At 42.4% G+C, this 23,417-nt stretch overlaps 1 long non-coding RNA gene across 1 annotated transcript; it reads right to left on the bottom strand.

Annotated features, from left to right (window-relative positions):
• Positions 1-3,535: 3,535 nt before the first annotated feature.
• Positions 3,536-20,661, bottom strand: LOC141934382 (uncharacterized). The gene is made up of 3 exons (XR_012626307.1): positions 20,570-20,661; positions 11,151-11,293; positions 3,536-3,709 (listed from the first exon to the last, which is right to left on the bottom strand). It is a non-coding gene; the product is annotated as an uncharacterized LOC141934382 (long non-coding RNA).
• Positions 20,662-23,417: the final 2,756 nt, after the last annotated feature.

Raw genomic sequence — 23,417 nt, 5'->3', positions numbered from 1 at the left:
GTTGTTAGGATTCACAGATGGGCTTAGGCCTTCACTGGATGAACCAGTGCCAAAATACTAAATGCAGCCTCTGTATTCCAAGGTTCTCCCATCCTTGTCTTAGAGACTTCATCTTTTGGCCACTGCATCTCCTCAGGGATTGGTACTCACCTGGCTATTCGCCATGACCAGGCTGTCATTGCTTTCCAGGACAAAGTCCCTGGTTCTATAATGACCTCATACAGTCATTGCTTCTTTATACCTTTAGATCGTGGTGTATCAGAAAACACGCTGTTTGCTTACTAATAGCTCGCCCTACATCAGTGACCTCTCTTCTTTGTTCATCCCCAGTCTTTGTGTCATTTGCTACTTTATCAGCAAGGATTTTATGTTTTCTTCCAGGTCACTGATAAAAATGCAAAGTAATTCAGCTGGTTTTGTTAGCAGAAAGGGCCCGTGGGACTGTCCCTTGCAACTTGTGGGTTCTTAAAAAATTTGGGTTTCTTATTATATCAATCACAAACTCCCCCCAAAGGTAAGCTGCCTAGGAAATAACTCCTATCAATATCCCACTGGTATTCCAGAGCACAGCTCTACTGCACAGGGAGAAGAGATTTACACGTATTGAATTCACTGTTACTACTTTGACAAATAGCATAATCCCTCAGAGCTAGTTCCTGCATAATCACTGCTGTATGTTTTTACTGACCTTAGAAACAGAACTAGAGATAAGAATAGTTGAGAAGATGGAAGACAGCTCACCAGACCCTCCTTTGCTCCGGACTGATACAGGCTGCCTGGAAACCGTTAAAAGACGTGCTCCAACTTCCAGTGTTTTCTTCAGCTTTGTAGTGACAAGGACACCCTTTTAATGGTTTGGGTTAAAAGAGGGATGTATTTCGAAGGAATGCAAAGGAAGAAAATACATTTTTATTTTGCGTAACAGCCCAAACAGATATCTCTGTGTATGTTTTAATCATGGTATGGACAGATCTGCGTCTGTGATGCTTTCATTCATCAGATGCTATTCAGAGGGAGTCAGGCAGGCCTGCAACCCCTAACAGATGGAATAAGTTTAATGATCAACTGAAATGGGAGCCAACATTATCTGGTTTGAGACATTTTAATGCCTTGTCTTTAAGAGCTTGAATTAAAATTATGATGACTCCATGTTGCCTGCTCCTTCCTATTAAGCATTTTGCAGAACCGTGTTCATGTTGTGATTATATAGCTGGGAGTATCTATGACTTTTGCCCCCCAGCATATTCTCAAGAAGAATATGTCTTCTTGACATATCCAAGTGCTATCAAACCAAAGTTTGTAAAGTAACTATTTTTTTTTTGAGTTCTTCTCCTTTCACCTCTCTCAAAAATGGCATTTTTATTTGCCTGAGTTTCTGAATTCTCAGAAGAAGCAAAGTCAAGCAGGTGAGATCTGCCTTTTCCTCTAAAGCTAAACGTTGCCTGCTCTGTCACATATGACTAACGCCAGTCAGGTTTTAGTTAATGAAACTATGATAGTGTCAAATGCATTTCATGTCTTTCTTTGAGAGGAACATAATGGAGCTGATTGAAGGCTCTACAGACATTAAAGGCCATTCATGTGTTAGCAATATGGATTCTGTGTGGTGCTGTGTCTTCAGGCTTACTTTGTAAAAGCATTTGTAACATTTCCAAGGGTTACAGCATGAAGAAATCTGAGCAATTGCATTTACCAGAGGCTGTCAACAAGCTATCTGAAAAACAAGAACTGGGTTCTCAGATCAGATTGATTTATTTATTACCATAGCATATTACATGCCCATATAATATACAGGGCACACACTCAAATCTTTTTCTGCTAATAATGAGATTCAGTAACAACATATACTTTATATTTCACACTCCAGCAAGTGTTCACCAGCATGCAATTTTATGACTTTGAGAGAGAAATGAAAGCTGAGTAACATGATTAACTTTATTTCATTTTTTTGAATGCCTATATGTGCTTCTCCCCAATACAAACTATGTTCCAGGACCTAAACACTACCAGACATGGCAGAGCAAGGAGAAACCATTGAGATATCTTGTGCTCCCTGTAAAAAAGTTTATTAAATAACATACTGCTAATTCACATTCTTTAAAGACCACCCAGATATTTCCAGTGCTGTCATATACCTACAACAGTTATTTTTGTAACATATGTGCAAATGCATTAAGACTAAGTAAAACTGAACTGTAATTTTTGAAGGCCATACACCAGAATACACTGTATTATTTTGTTTATTAACTTAAAGAGATCCCAGACTGACTAAACATTTTTTTTTTCCCCACTGGTTTGCCCATGATTACTGCCTCAGTGAGGTTCTACTATAATTTAATTTATTATAAGCAATGTCATTTTATCAGTAGTGTGCCACATGTATTGCCTGTGCATTTTCTTAAAGTCTAATTAACCTTCAATATCACATGGGTTAGTTAGTGTTGAAGGCTTGAGTGTTGGGGTTGTTTTAGCTTGTGTTTTCTTTTAACACCGACCTTTTCAAATTCCCTCCTAGATAATGGGATACGACTTTTAAATGGAAGATACAGCTTTCAAAATGATTCAACATAATAAGAGATAAAACAACTGAGGAACTGAAAAAGCAAACAGTGCCTCCGACTTAAAAGGAAAACAACCATCAGTGCCCCTAGCGATTGTCTAATTTGGAGACATTTGAAAAAGACAGGTCTTAAGAGGGAAAAAAAAAGCCCTAAACTAAACACCAGCTTCAGAGTTGTGAATTTCAGCTGGCATGAAGTAAGAAGGGTGCAGATAAACAGTATCTGATGTAAAGCTTCACGGTACAGAGTTAACCCACCAGTAAATTTGAGCAGGAGGAATGAGCTCAGGCTGGACCAGCACTCTGCTTCATGTGGCCGTGGCAGCTTTGACCCCACATTACCAACCTGAACAGGAGGAATTGGCTTATACTGGGGGAAGAAGAGCTCTGATTGCAAAAGAAAGCTGGGATGTGCCCTGCTCTAAATTGTTGTGCTCTGGCCACATCAGCTGCTGTGTTCAAACAGCTCAGAAAGACCCGAGACGTCCGTGGTGTAGTCCGAGCTCTGCCCTGAGCTATCGCACCTTTAATAAGGTCTGGAGGACCCAAATCAAGGTGGTGATGGACGTTTACCAGCCTCAGAAGTCATCACTGGGAACTATTGCAGCTCTGAAAGTAAGATCTGCTTTTGGGGTGGGGAGATCATTTTATAAGGAGAGCTGTCTTCAGTGTGTGCCAGAAATAGGTATGGTTTCTGCACTTTTTGCCGATTCTCCAGACATTATTTACAGTATGTAGCACTGTTGTTTAGTACCACTCCCCCTCCTGCTCCCCCTTTTTTTAAGGAAAGATGCCTGGATATTTTGGTGGTGGAAATACCTAGAAACCACTACTTTAGCATAATCCAAAGGTTCAGATAACAGATGACGAATAGAAGAAACACAAATGTATTTATTTGGGGGTTTTAATCTTATGCATTTAAAGCAATCCACTGATCATTTGAAATCTCAGTCCTGATCTGTGAAGGTTCAGGGTTGCCAATACTATTAGCATACGTGCTGAAGAGTTTCAGCTGATAAAGTTGTGAGTGGTGTGCTCTCTGGTATGCTCTCTCGAGGGACAGTCAGGCTCAGGAGATGAGGTTTGACTTCATTGACTCCATGTGACCTTAGACTGCTGCTTAAAACAGTCTGTTCTTTGTTTCTCCAACTGTCAAATGAAGATAATGATTCTTACCCATTCTTAGGACAGCGCTTTGAAATTTATAAATGAAAATATTATTTATATTCAAGAGGTTCCCAGACAAGGAAAATGAATGATTTCCATAAATGCAATATATTTCTTCCTTGCATCATTCCTGTCTGGGATGTCACGTCTAGTTTGTAGCGCTCGCACACACTGAGGATGGGCGTGAGAGACAAATACTTACAATAATTTTATATATATACAGTCCCTCTCTACAGCAGGTCTCTGTGTGTAATTTTCTGTATATACCTATATAAGGGTGTATATGTGTGTGTGTATAACAGATACACAGAATCACACCTAAAGTGAATGTGAATCTTTCCTATCTCACATTCGTGGGGCTGACTACCTTTGTAGTGCTCTCAAATAGCAAAAGCGGTAAATGTTTCATGTGACTTTAAAAGGTCAAAAACTCTATCAGTCTGTTGCCTAGTGAAATACATACATTGAAAACATTACTAGTTAAAAGGGTGACGTAATGTTTGTCACAGGATGATGCCATTGCGCTTACCTTAATACAATATTAAACTAAGGTCCAGTCTGCATAATTGTGGTTTCTGTCCAAATGGTAATGAAAATTCCCAGTGGACCTCTCTGAAGGGGTGATCAGATGCCCAGGGAGCTCCAGGGAAAAACTCTCTTTTTCAAGAACAGCCCATTGCACTGGGCAACAGTGTCTGTATGAAAGAACTTAACATCCAAGATAACAAGAGATCTATTGCTGCCTGCAGAATGGCAGCTGCACCTCCTTCCCCAGTCAATGGACCAGCTTGGAAGCTCATCTCTGCCTTCTGCTGTGAGTCTTCAAGCTCTGAAGATTCACTGTAAATCTAAATTTTATTCTTCCATCTCCTCCTGATTCTCTGTATTTCTTTATCTATGCCAGAATTTCTGCTGCAGAAATTTTTGGCTGTCTTTGGCTTGGCTATGGTTGCTCTGAAAGAAAGATTTACTTTTTGAATGGAATCAGTACGATGTTTATCTTACCACAGCCCTTACTTTATTAAATATCTCAGAAGAAAGTTCCTGGGGTTTTCTCTGTCTCTTGCTCATTCCTTTTCTCCATGTTTATTTTGTTTTCTCTCTGCACTGTTTGCTACCATCATGTGTTTGGTGAGTGAGGGTAAGAAGAATATGAGAAAGGAGAGTGGTAAAATGAATATGGCAGACATATACACTGTTGAGGAGAAGAGTTTTCTTCATTGCTGTTTGTAAATCATCCATTCTTGATAAAAATAAACATTAAGAATATTTTAAATTGCGAAGATGGTAAAAGGGAGAGAAAATATGACAGAAATAGTTAAGGATGAATACTGGTAAATTTGTTACAAACTGTCATAATAAATGTATGTTTGGTAACAAGAAACAAATGTTTGCAGATGTCCCTGAAGGAGAAACAGGGCATGGAAACTCTTCTTGCCAGATTGCTGCAGGTTCATTGACCCAAGCTTGATCCAAAGTCATGTAGATCTCAGTTCAGGTCCCTCCATAAAGCTGATCTTTGCAGTAAGCCCTGAAGGATACTGGCTGCTAGGCCTGACTCTGGCCAGGGCAAGTGCTTTACAAGCTGCTAAAAGGCTGCAGTGACAACACAATATTTGCTACACAAAGGGCTGTGGAAAACAAACAAAAAAAAAGCTCACTGCACTGTTTCCATTTCACAGAGAGGACCTTCTTCTTCAGGGAAGCAAAGTTTCACAGTATAGGTAATTTCACAGCTGAGAGATGCTATCTTGTTGCCTTAAAGCAGTTAAAAAATAAGTGAGAGGATCTATCACCTTTTTTTCCTAGGCTATTTTTGGAAAGTGGTAATTTAATATGGATGTGTTTTTTCAGGGTGGAGGGAGAGAGGAGAGTAAATTTGCACTGAGAGGAGGGAGAATGAATAAATATGAAATGGCTTCTCCTCCGGAGCCCAGGCTAAGGAATTTGCCTATTCTCAGCTCTGGAGAAAATCAGGACTGCTGCTGTCATTGTGTGGGGACCGCAACAAGAGCAATGGGAGAAATGTACACTCAAAACTTGCTGCTAAATACACCGGATGGGAAGCCAAACCAACTCACATCCCCTGTCAGTAATTTATAACAAAGTCTGCACAGTGTGGAGAACCAATTGCTTGAAATCAATAGAGATTTAATGACCTATGAAGGGAAAATAAACCATGCTGCTAAAACGCAGAAGGTGCTAACAAAGCCTGCTTGAGTGCCAGAGAAGAGAGGGCATCCTGGGCGAGGCGATGAGCATCCTGTGATGGGGTGCAGTGGGACTGCGGGGGGTCAGCGCAGGAGCCCTACTTGGCCAATGCCTACCGTCACTGCTGAATGTCTGCAGTATCAAAGGGTAGCAGATCCATCTGTCAGAGGATCTGAACTTCTTTCCCTGACTGAAGTGGTGACGATCCACGTCCTGATGGAAGCCCTGCGCCTGGCTAAGGAGGAAGGAGAAGGCACTACTTGAAGAGGGCATGGCAGAGAAACTCTGTGAAAGCAACAGTGCCAGGGAGGTTTTAGTAGACTTAAACCCAGCACAAAGCTGTTCTAAACAGTATTTCTAGCAGATCCAAAGAGTCTCCCCAACATTACCATCAGAGACTGCAGCTCAGGATTACTGACTGACTTCTTGTTTACACTGTGTAATGTTTCACTTCCCCGGCCAGGCAGAGGTGGGACTGTAAGATATTTAGCACTGGAGTCAGTATGAGGCCCTGAGGTGTACTTCAGGAATTATCTGGGCTTTGGCCAAATAATACATTAGACAGCCGTGTGTATTTATTACCAGGTTGTCTTGTAACTCCATGTCTCTTGTTAAAGTTTCTAAGTCAGTGTAAGTAGGAATAAGAGAAACCCACTAAACCATCTAGTCCATCTTCTGTCCAGTGCAGGATTACTCCCTTGAGTACGGTTACTTGTGCTTTGCAAGTGTAGTTTTAAATGTATCAAGAGATGCATCACTTCATTTATGAGAGTAATCAATACCCTAACAGACCTGTCAATAAGTTTTCATTTTCTTTTACATTTTGCCTTTAAAAATATCATCCTGTTGCAAGTTATGCCCACTGGTGTTAATAACCCTTCCGACATACATAGATGTCTATTGGAACTTCCTCTGTTCATTGCTTAGCCGATACATATATCTTTAGGGCCAGACTTTTACACACTTGCCCATAATATTTTGCTCTGTAAGTAGGCCTGTTAAAATGTAGGGGAAAAGGATGGCATAAGAATTAAAGTGCTACTCCACAGGAACAAAAGGTGCCCCAATCCACCCCTAAACTATTTTAATCTTTCCTTAAAAGTCAGCCCAGACAACCCCTTAGACACTATTGTTGCTCTCCACTGAACCTGCCCTTTTAGATGCTAATAAGGTACCCAGGAGTGAATTTAGTATTCCTGGTGTGGTCACACCAAAGCCATATGGAGTGGAATCTTTTCTTCTCTTTTCCAGAAGGTGATGTCTTTGAATCTGCAGCCAAAAATTTTCCTTTCTCTTTTTTTGCTCAGTCACATTTAATGCACTCTCTACTATCACCCTCAGGCTTCTTTCAGCATTACTTTCCTCATTTTCCCTTCTGAGGAATAACTGAGTTTTGGATTATTTTCCCTAGATGTCTAGGCTTGAATTTCTTCAAGTTGAGAGTCCTTCTGTTATTTTCTCCCCATAGGTCATATCATGTCATCAGCTATTAAGCACAATTCTAAATGTGGATTATAAATGATGGGTTTCATTTTCATTGATTTTCAAGGGGGAGGAAGGAATTGACAATTACCAACATGTCTGAATTTAAATTCCATCCGTCTACCATCAGCATCAGAAATAATGGGAATTTTATTCATTATAGCTTAATGTACAATATGTTATTTTGGATCAAATATTTTCACAAATATTTACAGCTTAGAAATTGAAAATCTTCTCCTTAATAATCCAGAAAAGAGATTCTTTAAGCCTTTATTCATAGACAAATGAGAAGTAGAATATGGCATATTTAGGATGTACAATAATTAAGTCTCAAGTAAAACAAGTATGGGAGTACGCTTTAGTATGGGTGTTGGATTGGCTGGGAGAAAACTGTAGTCTAGTAATTGCAATTCATTCTCAATTCAGGATGCTATATTTGGCTATGCTATATGTAATGTATTTTAAACTAGATTTACCAATGATGTAAACTGAAAAATGAATCCAATTGAATTATACATTCTCTAATGGGTGAAGCAATTTTGTCCAATTCTTGCAAAAGTTGAAATAAGGTACACAGATATTGGTGGTTACAAAAGTACTGCAGAAAAAGAAAGTGTCTGTCATGCAGGGAAAAATTCTCCACTCATTTGTACCTAGAGGGAAAATTCATTAAAGTTGCCCTTGTGAAGCTGAACAGAGTTTGCTGCTTTGCCCAGATATATTGAAACACAATTAATCCACATTTCAGCTCCATTTTAGAAGATAGAGATGTTCCTGGCACCAAAATTTCTTCTACTTCAGATTAATTCATCAGATTGGATTGCCTTTTCTCATGTAATCAAACTGATACATGTCCTCAGTTCCTATGCAAAGGCATTTTATGAAGATGGAAGGATGTAAATTCACTTGAAGGAGACAACTGAATTAACTGTGTATCAGCAAGCAAACCACACCGTGACTGTTTATAATCTCTGTGCACACATTGCCCGGTATGGAGCATTCCCCAGCATTAAGAATCAAATGGGGGGAGGGGTGGGGAAAGCTGGAAAAGCTATGGGATATTTGAAATGGTCAACTGATGTCAGTTCTGCTTGAGCATTTCGTGAAATAAACATTTATACTTTAGTGGATGGTGCTGTTAATTACTTGGCATTCCTACGCAGAAATAACTAAAATAAAATTCAGAATTTACACATAAATTGCATAGTTACACTTAGGTTATGCTAGACCTTGGTAAATTTTTGGTGCAAACTTATTCACTGAAAAGTGTGGTTTTGTGTGAAAAGTTTTTAAATTGCCAGACTTTGTGGGCCTTTTTTTCTACAGAAAGAAAAACTGATACAAAATCTGAATACATCCAAAAGTGGCTCTTCAAAAAGTTGATTCAAGTCCAAATGTTCTTCAATAGCCATAGTGAGCAGCCAGAATTGGGCATAAAGTTTCTCAAAACAACTCTGTGTAACTTCAACAACTGCACTGGGGGAATCTCGAGAGTGCTACTCTGTCTCCATGACACAGAGGTACGTCCCTTCCTTCTTCAGCTGGATTTCCCAGATGGACAGGGAGATTTGACTGTAAGAGTTTTCATTGTTCAAGACAAATCTACCTTTCTTCGTTGATCCAGCTCATCTCATACCCTCTTCCTTATACAAACTCAGTACCAAATATGTAAGGATATCCTGAGACTTAGTTTTCTTTGCCTTAAGCATCTTCAGCATTTCATGGGGCATGCTGGAGTCCAGTCTACCATGACAGCATTGCATTTGCCTGGACCTAGTGTGACCATGGCACAACTGAACCCAACTCAAGTCCAACCCAGGCCCAAGCAGGGTGGTAAGAGGAGAGCTGTTCCCTTGCCCCGGCTGCCCTGGGTGGGTGCCCTGTGCAACTCTGTTGGGGACCACCATCAAGGGGATAGAGGCACCTGCACACTCATTGGCCATGGAGGGACACACACTTGGCTGTTGTCTACAGCACTCTCAACACTGTCAGTTAACTTTCTTCTCAGGAGAGTTAAATGAGGCTGTGCTGAAAAGACTTGACCATCAACAGGTCTAAGATTCCCAACAAAGGGCTTCCCCTTTCTTCAATTCTTTCTATAGAAGAGGCCTTACACAGATGTCAGGGTGAAGACTTAAAGTAGACCCAGTTTCAAAGATTAATTCTTTTTCCCTAAGTACAGCCAGAGTCTGAGATGATGAAATACCGTGGGAATAATCTGTTATATCACTCCAAAAACTGCAGTTCCTAACTTAATTAGCTAACATGGCTTGAGATATGTAACACTGACCATTACAGAAAGCCTGATAATAAAGGGTAATGGTATAACACAAACACTTTAAATTAACACAAGCTATGTAGAAACAGACTCACTAGGATGCTGTGTCTCAGTTTTAAGGAAATTCTCCCAGTGATGGGAGGTACTAGAGTCTGCCCTTTAATTTGTCCTACTTTGTCTGATTCTTCCTCTTTCATATGCTAACTTCCATTCCTTTCCAGGAATATAAACAATTTTGCATATTCAAAACTCTTGGAAAAATATCTAAATCTTTTGATATTTATCAGACCAGATCTAACACAGAAGTTTCCAAGCAGTGATGAACCTAATAACCAATCGAACTAAGTAATAATTAGCAGCAATAATAAAAAAAAATATTGCGATATTCAAACTGAAATAATAAAATAAAAATCTAAGCCTGATCTGGGGAAATGGAAAGAACATTTAAAATACAAATGTGAGTTCCATAATAAAAGTACTCTATGCCACTACTACTACTATGCAGCAGTAATGACTCCAAAAGGTATGGCAGCATCTAAAAGCATGGAGCTCTTGGCCTAAGTTTGCATTGTTTTAAAGCAGTTGGCAAAAGTGTCCTTGAAGAGCAAGCCTGGTGTTTGGAATCACTGAGGAGTGCTACTGTGGACATTGCGGATGGGAGTGCATGGGAGAAGGGTCTGATAGAGGATGGGAACCAGCACATCTGAACTGGAGTGATTTGGGGTAAAACCACTGTGGAGGGTAGGACCTTGCTGAACAGGGACAGCAGCCTCTGGACACAGTCTCCACCGCTGGTGGGGGTTTGGCTGTGCCTTCAGCAGTTGGTGCTGGGGCTCGTAGCAGAGCTTTACTGGGAGCCCACGGAAGCTTGTCCCACTGGTGTGGGCTGGGAGGAGTGGGAGACTACCTGTTGAGTGTTGCAGTAGAGCCCACATCACACTAACTTTTATTTGTCAACAAGTGGCAGTGGCTGGGTGTAAAATGCTGTGAACTTTTTCATTATTGCTTTACATATATTTTTTTTTCCGTACATGAGCAGGGTACTTTGGCATTAGACAATTACCTCTCTGGGACAGAAGTAATAGTGGGGAGCATGCTCCTACGCCTCAGCCACTCCAGATTGTACCTCATTGTGTATTTAGTTCAAGCCACCAAGAAGGGAGGGTTCATGTTAAGGTGCTAGACTGTGCAGTGTCTAAATTATAATGGCTGAGGCTCAGACACCAGTTCTCTCCTGTCAACTTTGTTGTCAGGAGATTGTAGCCCAGCAGACGGGTGGTAACAAACAGCTGGGAGGCAATAACAACATTTACTCAATGAATGTGAATGAGAGCCCTACTTTAAATAAAGTTGCTGCTTGCTGACATCAGTACAGTGCCATGAGGCAATGACTCCTACATGGGTTTCAGATCTGATCTGGGTAAGTGGAGCTTGCACAGGTCTACCTTTCACCTTTTCCGTGCTGACATGTCGTTGGGGTTTAACATCTTGCTTGCAGGGGGCACCTTACAGGCTCAGGGCCCTGTATCTCATCAACTGTATTCTTCATTTTTTCTCATCAGTATCTTGGAAGCATGAGCTGTTCAAAATGCCAGCTGACAAAAAGGAGACAGTTAAAACAAATCAGTGAGGGGCTTTGAGATCTACCAATATTTTTAGTGTAGTATATAAGACCTGTTAGATCAGTACTGCTCTCTGACCACTTCCTCCATTAATACTTTGACCTCCAAGAATGCAATAGTGCAAAGGATTTTAAGCACGTGTTTGAATTTCAAGACAGTCCAAGAGAGCTAAGAAAAGGCTTAAATGTTTCCACAAACATGTGGTTTGGCATCATCGTACAGCCTCAGTTTTATTCACATAGTGTGATGGGAGGCAGATTGATTTTGTCCTTGTGCAGCGTTCATGAGAAAAGGCTTAATTTTGAAAATATGATGGTTGGCAATGTGGAAGGAGTCCTGGAGTTACCTGGACACAGGTACATACAAAATGAAAGCATTAAAAATAATTTCTGTGACAATCAGTTGTCCTTTAGAGTGGAAGACTTACTTAATTAAAAGAGATGGAAGCTAGCACTAACAGAAAGTAACTATGCATATATACATGTATATATAGCACGGACATGAGCCACATAACTTATAGCCCTGATGTTTGGAAAGATTGGGGTGTTCAGCCGAGAGACTTTGGGCTGACTCCCTGGGATGTCAGTGGAGCCTGTTCCTTGATGTTGTGGCAGTCCGGTTTGGCCATCTCTTGAGTTTGGGCTCAGCGATTACCTAGGGATAGACCATAATCTTACAGGGAAAGGATAAGACTTTCTGCACACGTAGAAGAGGCTGAGCTATTTTATATCTGCAACCATAGCTTGCATGAAACCTTAGATTTCCCTTTGGGATGAATGAGAGAGAAAGAAAAAATTCAGCTAGTCACTTTGGTTTTAGAGAGGCCTTCTTTCCTAAGTACACCAACCATTGCCTCCTTCAGCACCAGTGCTATACTACTGTAACCAGAGAAGCAGTTGCTGTGTAAGTTTAGTGCTGTCTGCACTTTTCCAGCAAGCTGAATGTTTTTTCTGCCTGCATGGTAAATTAACAGCATAAGTATACCAGGTGAAGAAAAGTGTGTGTATCTCCAGAAAGACTTAAGTCTGTAACAGATCTTCATTTTGACTATTCTCTATAAATTTGTTTGGAAGTACTGAAGTACTGAAATATTCTAGTTTCCCCAATAACACAAGTCAGTTAAAAAGATTCAGTGAGTTTGTCTTCCTTTAGCCAACTGCAGACTTCAAGAAAAAAACAACTGGAATTTCTCTGAAGGCAAAATCACATCATGTAATTTAGTGGCTAAATACAGATATATGCTTATTAGTTTAGGAACCTGTTTCTTGCATTTTTTTCCCCCATAATCTCTACAGTTATTCAAAGTCTTCCTTGACATTTCTCCATTTTGTACAACTACCTGAATTGAGCGAGGGTGAAGTTGCCCTGTGCACATTTGTGTTATATTGGCAAAAGTGCCCTAGGCAAGCACACTTTTTACTGGCTCATGTTTCATTACTTTCCTGAGCTGACCTTCTGGAGACGTCTGTTCAAGTGAACTTGAGCCAATGAAACACCAGGCAACAGACTGAAAATCTTGGTTTAATAGAGTCATCATGCCAAGTACATGGGAAGCCTGGTGACAATGACAGAGTGCAGTGCAGTGATTTGAAGGGTTAGCTGTTTCACCAGCTCCAGGCATGCCAGGCCCAGATGAACTCACTGAACTTGTGGTACACAGCCACCCCAGATGTGAGCAATAGGATGCAGAAGTTTTGCTGTGCAAGAGGCATCCAACCATCTGCCACATGCCCGATAGATCTGATGCATCCCACAGCTGTGTGACTGCTCATACGCAACAGTTGTGTGCCTGCGTAGCAGTAATTTTCCCAGAAAAAGTAGCTCCTCCTGCCTGAAACTGTGTGTGTGTGTATGGCGGGGGTGGTAGATTCCCATTAAATGGCAGCGTGTATCACCCAAAGGCAGAGTCTTGGCAGATCTCCAGATGCAGAGCCTCAGACGTTACAAACCAAACTGCCAGAGCCCTGGGGGACCTCTTTTTGAGAAAACAGTGAACAGTCAGACCCAAATCCCAAGAAGAGTGTTATCCCCTCTGGAGGCAAACCAAAGAAAATATTCACACCATCTCTTCCGCATAAAACCAGGGTTTTGGCGTTATTCTACTGGCAGTGTAGTCGGTTGCCAGACTGGAAAAGTAGATGAAGAAGGAGCTCTGCATCTTTGTTTTGTTTCCAGAATTGCAGTGATAATAGGAACATCTTCAAAATCTCTGCTGAAACCAAGGACTCTATAGGTAGAAATTAAGCACAACTGTGTCTATTAAACAATATTTAATAAAAGCTCTATAAGACTCCATGAATTGGGATCTTTTTATAAGTGATGCTGCAGCCACGTATGACACTGATTTGGAGAACCGGATGCAGGACATGTGTTGCTGCTCAGCACTCATGATAGGCATGGTAGATTTTGTAATCTCCTGTACGTTCCTGATACTGCTTTTTCTTTCCTTAGACTTCTTACCTTTGTTCACTGCATACACACACATGCTATCCTAGACTGAAGTGCTGTCTGCTGGTTAGGGGCAATTTTGCCAATGACTTTTGTAGGACTGAGATTCAATACCTGGTGTATGAAATACTTTTGTACTTGATGTATAAAGTAATTTCATACTCTGTAGACTCTCTCACTTTGATACATTGGAAAATGAGCAACATTTACTGTCTCTGAGAACTAAGACTGTCACGTTTTCTAAGTATGGTCTAGAGTTAGTATGCAGGCTATAATTAAAAAAAACCCGTGATGCACTGATCACCAAAGAAGCATTTGTTTATTTTGCCTACAGTGCAAGTTGGCCATTTCAATATTGGTCTATCTATAATTACATTAATATAAATAAAGCTGGAGTGTCTGTGCTTTACCCAGCTGAGGGCTAGACTTGGGTTTTAGCAGAGCCAGAGGGATGAATCTGATTTATTTAACAGATCAGTCAGATCGCAACTGGCCTTGTAATACAAAGGTGATAACCAGAGATGCCGAAAAGAGCTAGCCACCTATGGATTCAGATCAAGTGGGACCTTCTACATGGGGCCCCACAGTGCACCAATGATACCCGCGCTTCAAAGGCAACCCACAGGAGAAAAATGAGCCTGTGACCTTTGGTCCTTCACAATGAACAAAGAAGCCCAAGAGATGGCTGTTGGGCTTTCTTAACTCCACCTGATATTATATTAGGAATATACAAGTCATTAGACCCTGTCCTGACTGGATTTGCTGTTCCCGTTTTGTCTAGAAGCCCTCCTGGAAGATTTCTTCTGGATATAGAGCTTTTTCACCTTTTCTGAAGGGCCAGGTGTACACGGGAAGGCCTGTGCTGGTAGGGCATACACTTTCAGCAGCAGTGTGCTTCTGGACCTGTGCATGAGTGAAACAAGTTGAGCCGGTAAAGCACAGCCCTGCCAGCGTGTCTGGCCCCAGCGCATCAGGCACAGATGGAGGTCAGCTCTCCGACCAGTTTCATGTCCCTGATGGACGTTGCTGAGTCAACAGAGCTCTTCCAGGTGGATCTGGCCAAAGTCGTTTTGCCATTCTCCTGCAAGGCATTTGAGTTACACAGGTAATGACAAAAGCAAAAGAAGCAGCAAACTATAAATGCTCTGACTAAGAAATCCCTGTTCTTATGTTTACTTGAACTTCTCTACTTGTGTCCCTGTGACATTATAATCCTGCCAGTTCTCTGATGTCCACAGAGTGTTTTGGGGAACAGAAGTGATAAGACTCAAGCTTCTAACGCAAGCAAAAGAAAAAGGAAATCTGTAAATATGTCTACACTTAAAAATGATAAACTATAAATTTGAAAACAGGCTTATTGCATCTTTTCTACTCTGGCATCTTTATATTAGGGGAGAGCAGCTTTAATGTATGCTGGGACTATCCACACTGTGGGCACCAATCCAGACCCCAACAGCACATTAATTTTGTTCTGACCTAAGTAGGGTCCCAGTTCTGCTTGTCTGCAGGAGAGGCTGTATTTCTTGCTGCTACCACAACCAGTGATGTTACTGGCTCTTGCAAGCACCATCGTCATTTGCTCACCCACTGCTCAAGCTCCTGATCCTCCACTCTTCCTTCAGATTTGCAGCTACCGCGGTACCCCAACTGAGCAGGGGCTGACACTGGTGAACTTGCCCCACTAGCAGTAATGCAGCAAGGAAAGGCAAGAACAAAAAAGGGTATTCACAACCCGAGTCAGCACATCTTTCTTGCTTACCATCCATCTGCACAAACCATTGCTGAAGGATGATGCAGGGGTGGGATTGAGTGCTTAGCAAGGGCAGGGGGGTAGGGTGGCTCAGGAAATAAATCCTGAGGAAACTGTAGCCTCAGCTCTCTCAGAAAGGAGCATGTGAGGACATGCAGTCTTGCCAACCAGGAGTGCTGCTCGATTCCACATAAGCAGCCAGTTTTGGGGTCAGTTTTCTCATAGTTTTCCCTATGGCAATAGCAGTGAATGCATCCTGAGTGCCGAGGAGCTGCAGCATTAGTCGCTGTCTCTTCCTTGACAAAAATACTAATGTGTGACCTGCATACTACAGAGGAATTGGCAATTTTAGATCATTACTGGGGAAAACCATGGCAAAGATTAACTTGTCTCACCGTAGTGCTAGTGTCTCCTGCAGCAGTGAAGGAAAAAAAGGCTTGACACTGCACAGAATCCACTTTTGTCTTAGCAGGGTACTGGCTGCATCTGTTTGAAAGGCTTGCATTGTATCACTGTTCTTTGTTATCAGGTTTCCCATGGTGGTCAGTGTTACATATCTTACATTGTTTGAGCTAATTAAGCCAGGGAATCAGGGAAAGCACATTTCCGGCGGGGATTTATTGCCAAAAGATATTTCAACTGAAGGGGAAAAAAAGGAAATCTCCCTTTATGTCCAGCATTCCTGAGCTGTTTCATAATATTCAGCTTTCAGCTTCGTGGAAATGAACTGACAATAATGTCAAGAAGTTTGAACGTGAGCAGTTTTCCTCTGTTTTGTTGAATTTAAAAGCACCGTAAAGAAAGCAAGGGATCTGTGCAGCCACAAAAATAAAAATATTTGAATCATCTTGGTTGGAAACAGAGTTAGATGTTTTTCTTAATAATTTACACACAAATGATTGTTTGCTCCCAAGGTGCCTTGTGCCATTCTGTTGTTTGTACCCGTTGAGAAATGCAAATGGCAATGTTTTACATCTTCACCAGTATCTATTTAGGATGCTGTCAGAGGCAGAGGGGCATGGTTCACTACTGCCTGAACCCCGCATGGTCCTTCACCATTGCACGAATGGGTGCTCAAGGCACCCGGCAGCAGTACAGGCTGAGCCCTGCGTACAAGCCTGGCATGTCAGGGCCGGAGTGTGTTTTCCAGAACCTTCAGCTGCCTGGCAAGTGCTGCCTGCAGGACAGAGCCTTGACTGCAACATGCTTGTCGGCCCCTGAAGAGGGAAGGTCTACTCTTACGTATGGGATGTCGTATATAGGTTCATTGTTAGGAAATCCTGTGTGTGAACAAAGCTCTGCTTTTCTTCCAGATAATATTAATAATCACTGTAGATGGGACTGGTGATGATGACAGTTTCTTCATTTTCACCAGTAGGTCTAAAAGGCTTTGCTGAAAGAAGTGAGGATGATTATCCTCTGCCTGCCAAGCAACTGAGGAGCACTGTTGATTATTAAAGGCATCCAGTGTTTCAGATGAAAAGGTCCTGTTTTCAGTTTTGTGTAACTTTTGTCAAGCTTTGGCTGTTCAGTGTGAAATTGTCTTCAGATGTCTTCTGAAGCATGGGTTTTTTGGGTTTTTTTATTTGATAGGTAGTTTCAGCTGAAACATTTCAGCTCTCCCAAACATAACGAAAAAGAAGGGTTTCAACCATGGAAAAAGAAAAGGCTGGAAACTGTATCTTTAGAAAGCATTGGCAGTACCCCTCATTTGAAGCAGGCACCAAAAGTCTGATATCACTATACTGTCAAAGAAAATGTACCTAATTTCTAGGCCTCTGAAAAGTTGCAGTTTGCACATGCTCACTACAGAGGAGAGTGTTTTAGCCAAACTCCCCTCATATTTGGCCTGCAGCGAGCAGGCTAGAGTGCAGCCTGTCATTGCTATCAGTTAATCCTTTAGGTCAAGCGAGAAGAATCTTGGATAGAGGAGATGCCAGCTTTGCTGATGACACATACAGGTGTCAATGTGAAGCTGAATGATAACACTTCAGTCTTTCCTTTTTTTTTTTTTTTTTTTTTTAATTGGAAATTATATGCCAAAATTGTTAAAAAGATTATGTTGAGATGGAAAAATCAGAGACTCAAAGTCAAACAGGAGGAATTCCACAATTAAGGTTCTCTTCATAATCCCATGCCAGTCCCTTTGTGCAGATTTTATTATTATGATCCATCTTTAATTAAATGATGATGCTAATTTTTTCCCTAAGTCCCCATCCTCATGTAGTGCACAGGATGATTCTGCTGTTAAAATTAATGAAGACTGTATTATGAAGAAAGCCCTTGGCTGTAGGATCCTCATCCCAAGTGCTCCTGTAACTGGAAGACATGCAGCCCATGAAGCAGCAGGTTACAAGAAGGGAGAAGATTACATGGTGCCTTAGGAATTCAACTACAGGATGGCATATCCGTCCCTGCCACTTCATCCGTATGTGATGCTGACCAAGTCACTTAAAGCAGTTTTTGCACTGGTGGATGCTGAATGCAAATCCGTCACTTCCAGTGCTCGTGCCTCGGCACTCAGAGGGTCTTGACCCTGCTTCTGCTTTTCCCAGTGAAGACACCAGGTAAGCAGCACCGCGAGAGAGGATCTTCACCAGCAGGCCAGAGCTCCCTGCTCAGTTTCCCTATGTTTTTTTCCTGAAAGTAAATGAGCTAGACTAAAGTGCAGAGCAGATTGATACTGAGCTTGCATTCAGATAAGTAAGAAATGTGTAAGAGGTGTTCGTGGGTAGAAACCTGCCCTGGTGCATGCAATAAACCTTGGAAGGGAAAGAGGTGGGGAGAAAGGTGATGTGGAGCTTGCTGTAATGTTTCCTTCTATGGTCTGACTGAAAAACCTATCACATGGATAGGCCCTTCAAGTGACCCGCTGAACTGATAGAAAATAAGAGGACAAGCCATCTGAAAGTGCCTCTAGAGATCGGAAGGAAGATGAGTGGTACCTAAGCAACACAAAGTCTGTGAAATCAAATGATTAAAAAAACATCTCTGAGCTGCTCATCTTCTCTCACCTCCTTTCCTCTATGAGAAAAGGCAAGGCAAGAAGAAGGGGAAGGAGGGAAAGAGCACTGAATATTTTCTTTTATTCCACAGAAGCTCAGGTGCTGAACTTGTTACAAATTTTATTATATGCAAAAAGGAGCTCCTAATGGTTTTGGACTGTTTCTCCCCTCACTCTCCAGTCCCCACTCCTATTATATTGAAGCCCATTAAGAGCCCAGTGACAAGTGCTGGATGCTTGGAGAACGAGCAGCAAAGGCAGCAATGCTGCCTTCTCTCAGCAGCATGCGGATGAGCGAGAAAATAGTGTCCTTATCGCCTCCGCCGGTGCAGCAATCTGAGTGCCGAGAGCAGAGCAACCTCCTGGGCTGAGAGCAAATGAGGAGCAGCAGCAGCGTGGCTTTTTCCTGAGGCCATGGTTTGAGACAGAGTTGCTGCAGCCTTAATAGAGGCTGCAACAGCCATGGCAAACGTGACCCGCTCCATTATTGAATTGTGCGGTGCTATTTTGCTTTTGCGTTTAATATTGGTAATTATGCAATTTCTAGACAACTTCCCTGTCATAACCAGGGCAGCAATGCTGACAAAACATGCTTTAAATAAGCACTTGTCAAAGTAACAGCTATTTTTGTTTGCCCTATTTAGCACTGTGTTTAAGGTCTACAGTGGAAATCTCAGACAATTTAAAATACATGATGCATTTACTTTATCACTGCATCACAATATTTAAAATCCCTGAAGCTTGGAAAATGAAAGTGTTTTAACAGAACCTTTTGGTGGTTCCTGCCTGCATGTAAAGGTCATAGCTTTTGCAAGTCTTTCTTAAGAGTCAGGAAGCACAGACAAGCTTAGGGTTCATGAGTCCTTCAGCCTGTAAGGACTGTTGGGCAGAAAAGATTCAATATCCTGCTTCTTCCCATCTCTGAGACCTCCAGAGGGTTCTCCAGGGGAAAAGAAAGAACAAAATACCAACGCAAGACTTAGCAGTCCTGTTATTCCTCAGGTAAGAACCAAACAGAAAGCAGTCTCAAAGCCTCTTTGTTCATAATTAAGAAAAGATGAGAAATCCTTCCCTTCCTTTATGAGCCCTGTCTGAGGCGATGGTCTCCAGACTCCTTAGGCACTGGGCTGCCTTGTTTGCCCAATGCTAGCAGCAGGGAGCACAGGTACAACTTCAGCACATGGCAGGAGTTTTCTTACCCAAGGTGCTGTGAAGGAGCAACTGCAAGGCCTCCCCTGGCCATGCAGCAAAGCAGGGGTATGCACAACCCAAAATACATGGAGGATCTCTCTTCAGGTAGGGAAAGGGAGGCTAGATGGCCAGTGACATGAGTGTGACAGTCATTGAGGGGTGCTTCCTTTAGGAAATAAAACCACCGACCAAGCACAAAAGGATTGCAGAGTAACACACGGGAGCAATTCTTTTTTTTTTTTTTTTCCCTCTGTCTCCAGACTATGGACTTCCTAGCCTGTCTATTCCCAGGAAGCTTGTGATATGTTTCCAGAGAGTTTCTGGAGCTCTCCTAGGACAGTAGCCTCGAACAGTTACTTTAAAAAAGCTCTGGGGAGGAGGAAAGGGGTCCAGGAGGATCCTTGCTACCTTTATGCAGAAGACAACATGAGTAACAGCATTTGGGGGTCCTGTGTTTTGAGCAACACCCTTGCTTTCCCCTCCTTCTCATCTCTACCAGCGGATGCCAGAGAGACAGCCAAAGCAAACATAACACATGGGAAATGGTCTGTAAATCCAAAACAAAAGAGATTTTCTTTTATCAGCTGTTTCCTGTTGTCAAAGAATAAATTATTGCTTTAACTGTGTATTTTTTAGCACACTGTGCATAGAAACGTGGTAAATTATTTAACTTTTTGAGCAGAATTGAATTTTATTACAGGTATTAAAACAATCCTGGTGTCAATATCATCTATGTCTATTTTTCCCTATTGCATTCCCTCTCTTCTCTGGTGCAGGGGATAAAAAAAGGTAAGTCAGCAGCTTAGCAAGTTAGGCAAAAAAATGCTTTAAATTATCGTAATTTAATGGCACCTGCCTGATTCCATTGAGCCTGTTCTGCTCCGCCGCTGGAAGCGTGCAGAGAGGCTGGTGCAGATGTAGGGTGACCCCACGTTCCCGGAAATCCCCGTCTGCTTTGCTGCAGCTCTCGATCTCCTGACTCCTAAACGAGCTCCTGCAGCACCGGTCACTCACCGCTCCAGAGGGTGAGCTAAGAAGCTGAAAATAACCTCTTTTCTGATAATGCAGGGCTCCGCTCATAAAGGCAGCATTCTGGCATCCCAGATAAGATGTACACAGCCTCCTCTGGTTATGTTTTCAGGCTCCTGAGCCTTTCTCTGCCAGGCAGAAGGGCTCATGCGGTGCTTTTCCTTATATGCGGGTGCTGCTGAAAATGCCTTTCCAGGAGATGCTATTGGTGGGGACTGATGGGTCTGATAAAATCAGTCAGGGTTGGGGGTTGCTTTGCTCAGTGCAGCACTGACAGGCATGACCGGGGCTATGTTACGGAGCACTTCAGAGATTCAGGGGGTGAGCAGCTCCCTGGTGAAGGCAGGGGTGTTTCCAAGCTGTGGCCCAGAGCCTGCTGTGGGTACAGGGCGATGGGAAGCATCTTCTGCTGCCCCAGCTGCAGGTGCAGGTTTTATGGCATTTGGGTGAGAAAGGGGGTGAGCTGCGAGAAAAGAGAATAGTCTCCTAAAAGTGTGGGAACCATGGGCTTGCTGGGTTGATAATCCCTAGCCTAGGGAGGCAGATGTGATCTCTGAGATGTGATAATCATGCTAGCTGACAGGCATTAAGATATATTCAGCTTGGTTGAATTGCTGGCTGTAGATACATCATGAGTGGGCCCTGGCTTTTGGAGCGCTTGCAGAGGTGTATTTTGTAGGCAGAGCACTGTGCTCCCCTTTGGCACCTGTATTTGTATTTATATGAAATGATGATACTTGTGCATGGATACCCCATCAAACATCACCAGCTGGGCAGGGGTGCTTCTCTGAGTCCTGGCTGGCTCATTTCTGAGTGAAAAGAAGTACAGAGCCTGGTTATGTGGGCATATAATAAGTATGTTCCAGAGCAGGGAAAACAGTGGGCAACCAGGGTTAGCCAATGCCTTCCTTCAGTAACCAGGTCAGTCCTGCACCCTGGGATTAGGTACTCTGCCTTCAGAAATAGTGCTAATTAGGAAACACTTGGGAAAGTGGAATTTCCTGCTACTCTGGCAGCTCCTCCTCTTGCTGTGAGAGCCTCTGCACTTCACCTGGCACGCCAAAAGCAGACACTAGCAAAGCCTGTCCCCTCCATTGTACCTTTATGGGGGAAAAAGCCTGGAAGATGTGCTGTAGTGCTCTCTGGGGAAGCCTGCTGCAGTCAAGTGAAACATGTCTCACCTGTGCTGCTTCAGAACTCAACTCTCTTAGGTCAGAAACTGCCATGGCATCATCATGCAGTTAAAGTGCTGCAGAATATTCTGGACAAGATGAAGATGCTTTAATGTATGCTGACACTTGGGTTTTAGCTGAGGGATTTAGCATAAGTTTGCATACATGATGTTAAATTCTAGTGTAAATAAGGCATAGATATGAGCTGATAACCACATTCTAGGATAAAATATGGCTAGAAACACTGGTTGCTTTAAGATTTGGTAATCATGTAGTCTAGCAAGCATGAACTAGGACATAGTCAACCTGCCTAAAGTATTAGCAGCAGACATATCTTGAACAGACACATACTTTTGGAATATTTACAAGGTAGTAAACTGTTTTTGTGGAGCAACATACTCTTGGTCATAAAAACAATGCGCCCAAATCTGATTCTTTAGGGTGTGCTATGCTCTGATTTCCCTCAGAACAGCCCAAGAAAACCCAGGGTAAGCAGCAGGCTTGTCTGAAATATAGCTGTCCCATTTTAACTCAGAAATATGTTATCAGAGGTCTCACTTCGTAGAGGAGAGGAGCTTACTACACAGCTGAACAGTCTGCCAGGACTCCCATTAGCTGTGTGAGATGCTTCCCTACCTCAAGCAATGACCCATCCAAGGGTTTTTGTTTCAAATTTCATCAGGGGTGGAAGCTTCAAGCCCACCTAAAGCTGTCCTTGAGGTGAAAGCGTCTGTTTAATGCTGCTTCATTGGTCACTACAACACCAATGTTCACAGTGCGTTGCCACTGTTTTATGAGGATCAGGACAGGCACTTAACAAGATGATGGACACCAATGCTGTGTTTATGGGGCCTGGAGTAACAATGTGCGTGGCTCTGGTGTCATTAAATAAGCAGACCTAGAGATATTAAGCAGCATTTTACTTCTGAGTTTGTTCCACGTGTTTTTGACTCAGAAGGGCTCCTATTTCTTTCTACTTGTATCAATGCATGAGCACCAACAGGAGATAAGAGTCTGAATGTTTTGCTGGGTCTGGGCCTGCAATACGTGTCAGATGTGTATCTTGGATATTTTTGCTTTTGTCTTTCACTGATTTTAAGTTCTTTCCCTTAGGATTTCTTTGGAAATGGGATCTCCTCAAATCCTCCATGCTGTGCTTGGGAGGGAAGGGTTTTACACATGCTGCCTTCAGTGGGAACAGCTGGGGAAGGACTTGGCAGTTCCCCTCTACCTCCTTGCAACGGCGTTGATCTGACTGGCAAAATGAATGAGAGTCCCCACATCCTCAGGAAAATCACCATGATTTTTGTAACCAAAAGGTGAGTCTGCTGATTTCCATGACTCACGTAGGCACCACCAGCCTGCAAGCTTGTAATCCCAGTGCTTCTTGCAGTAGATGCAGCCAGATGTCTGAAATCCCCATGTCTTATCACAAGTGAAAAGGGAGCCCCTTAATAAACTTTGTAAAAGTTATCTTAAGCTTTTTTCCAGGAGGCATGTCAT

Source organism: Strix aluco, chromosome 1 (genome assembly GCF_031877795.1).
Source record: "Strix aluco isolate bStrAlu1 chromosome 1, bStrAlu1.hap1, whole genome shotgun sequence".
Classification (NCBI taxonomy): Eukaryota; Metazoa; Chordata; class Aves; order Strigiformes; family Strigidae; genus Strix; species Strix aluco.
Note: the sequence above shows the minus strand (reverse complement) of the source record. Positions and strands in the feature narration are given on the sequence as shown.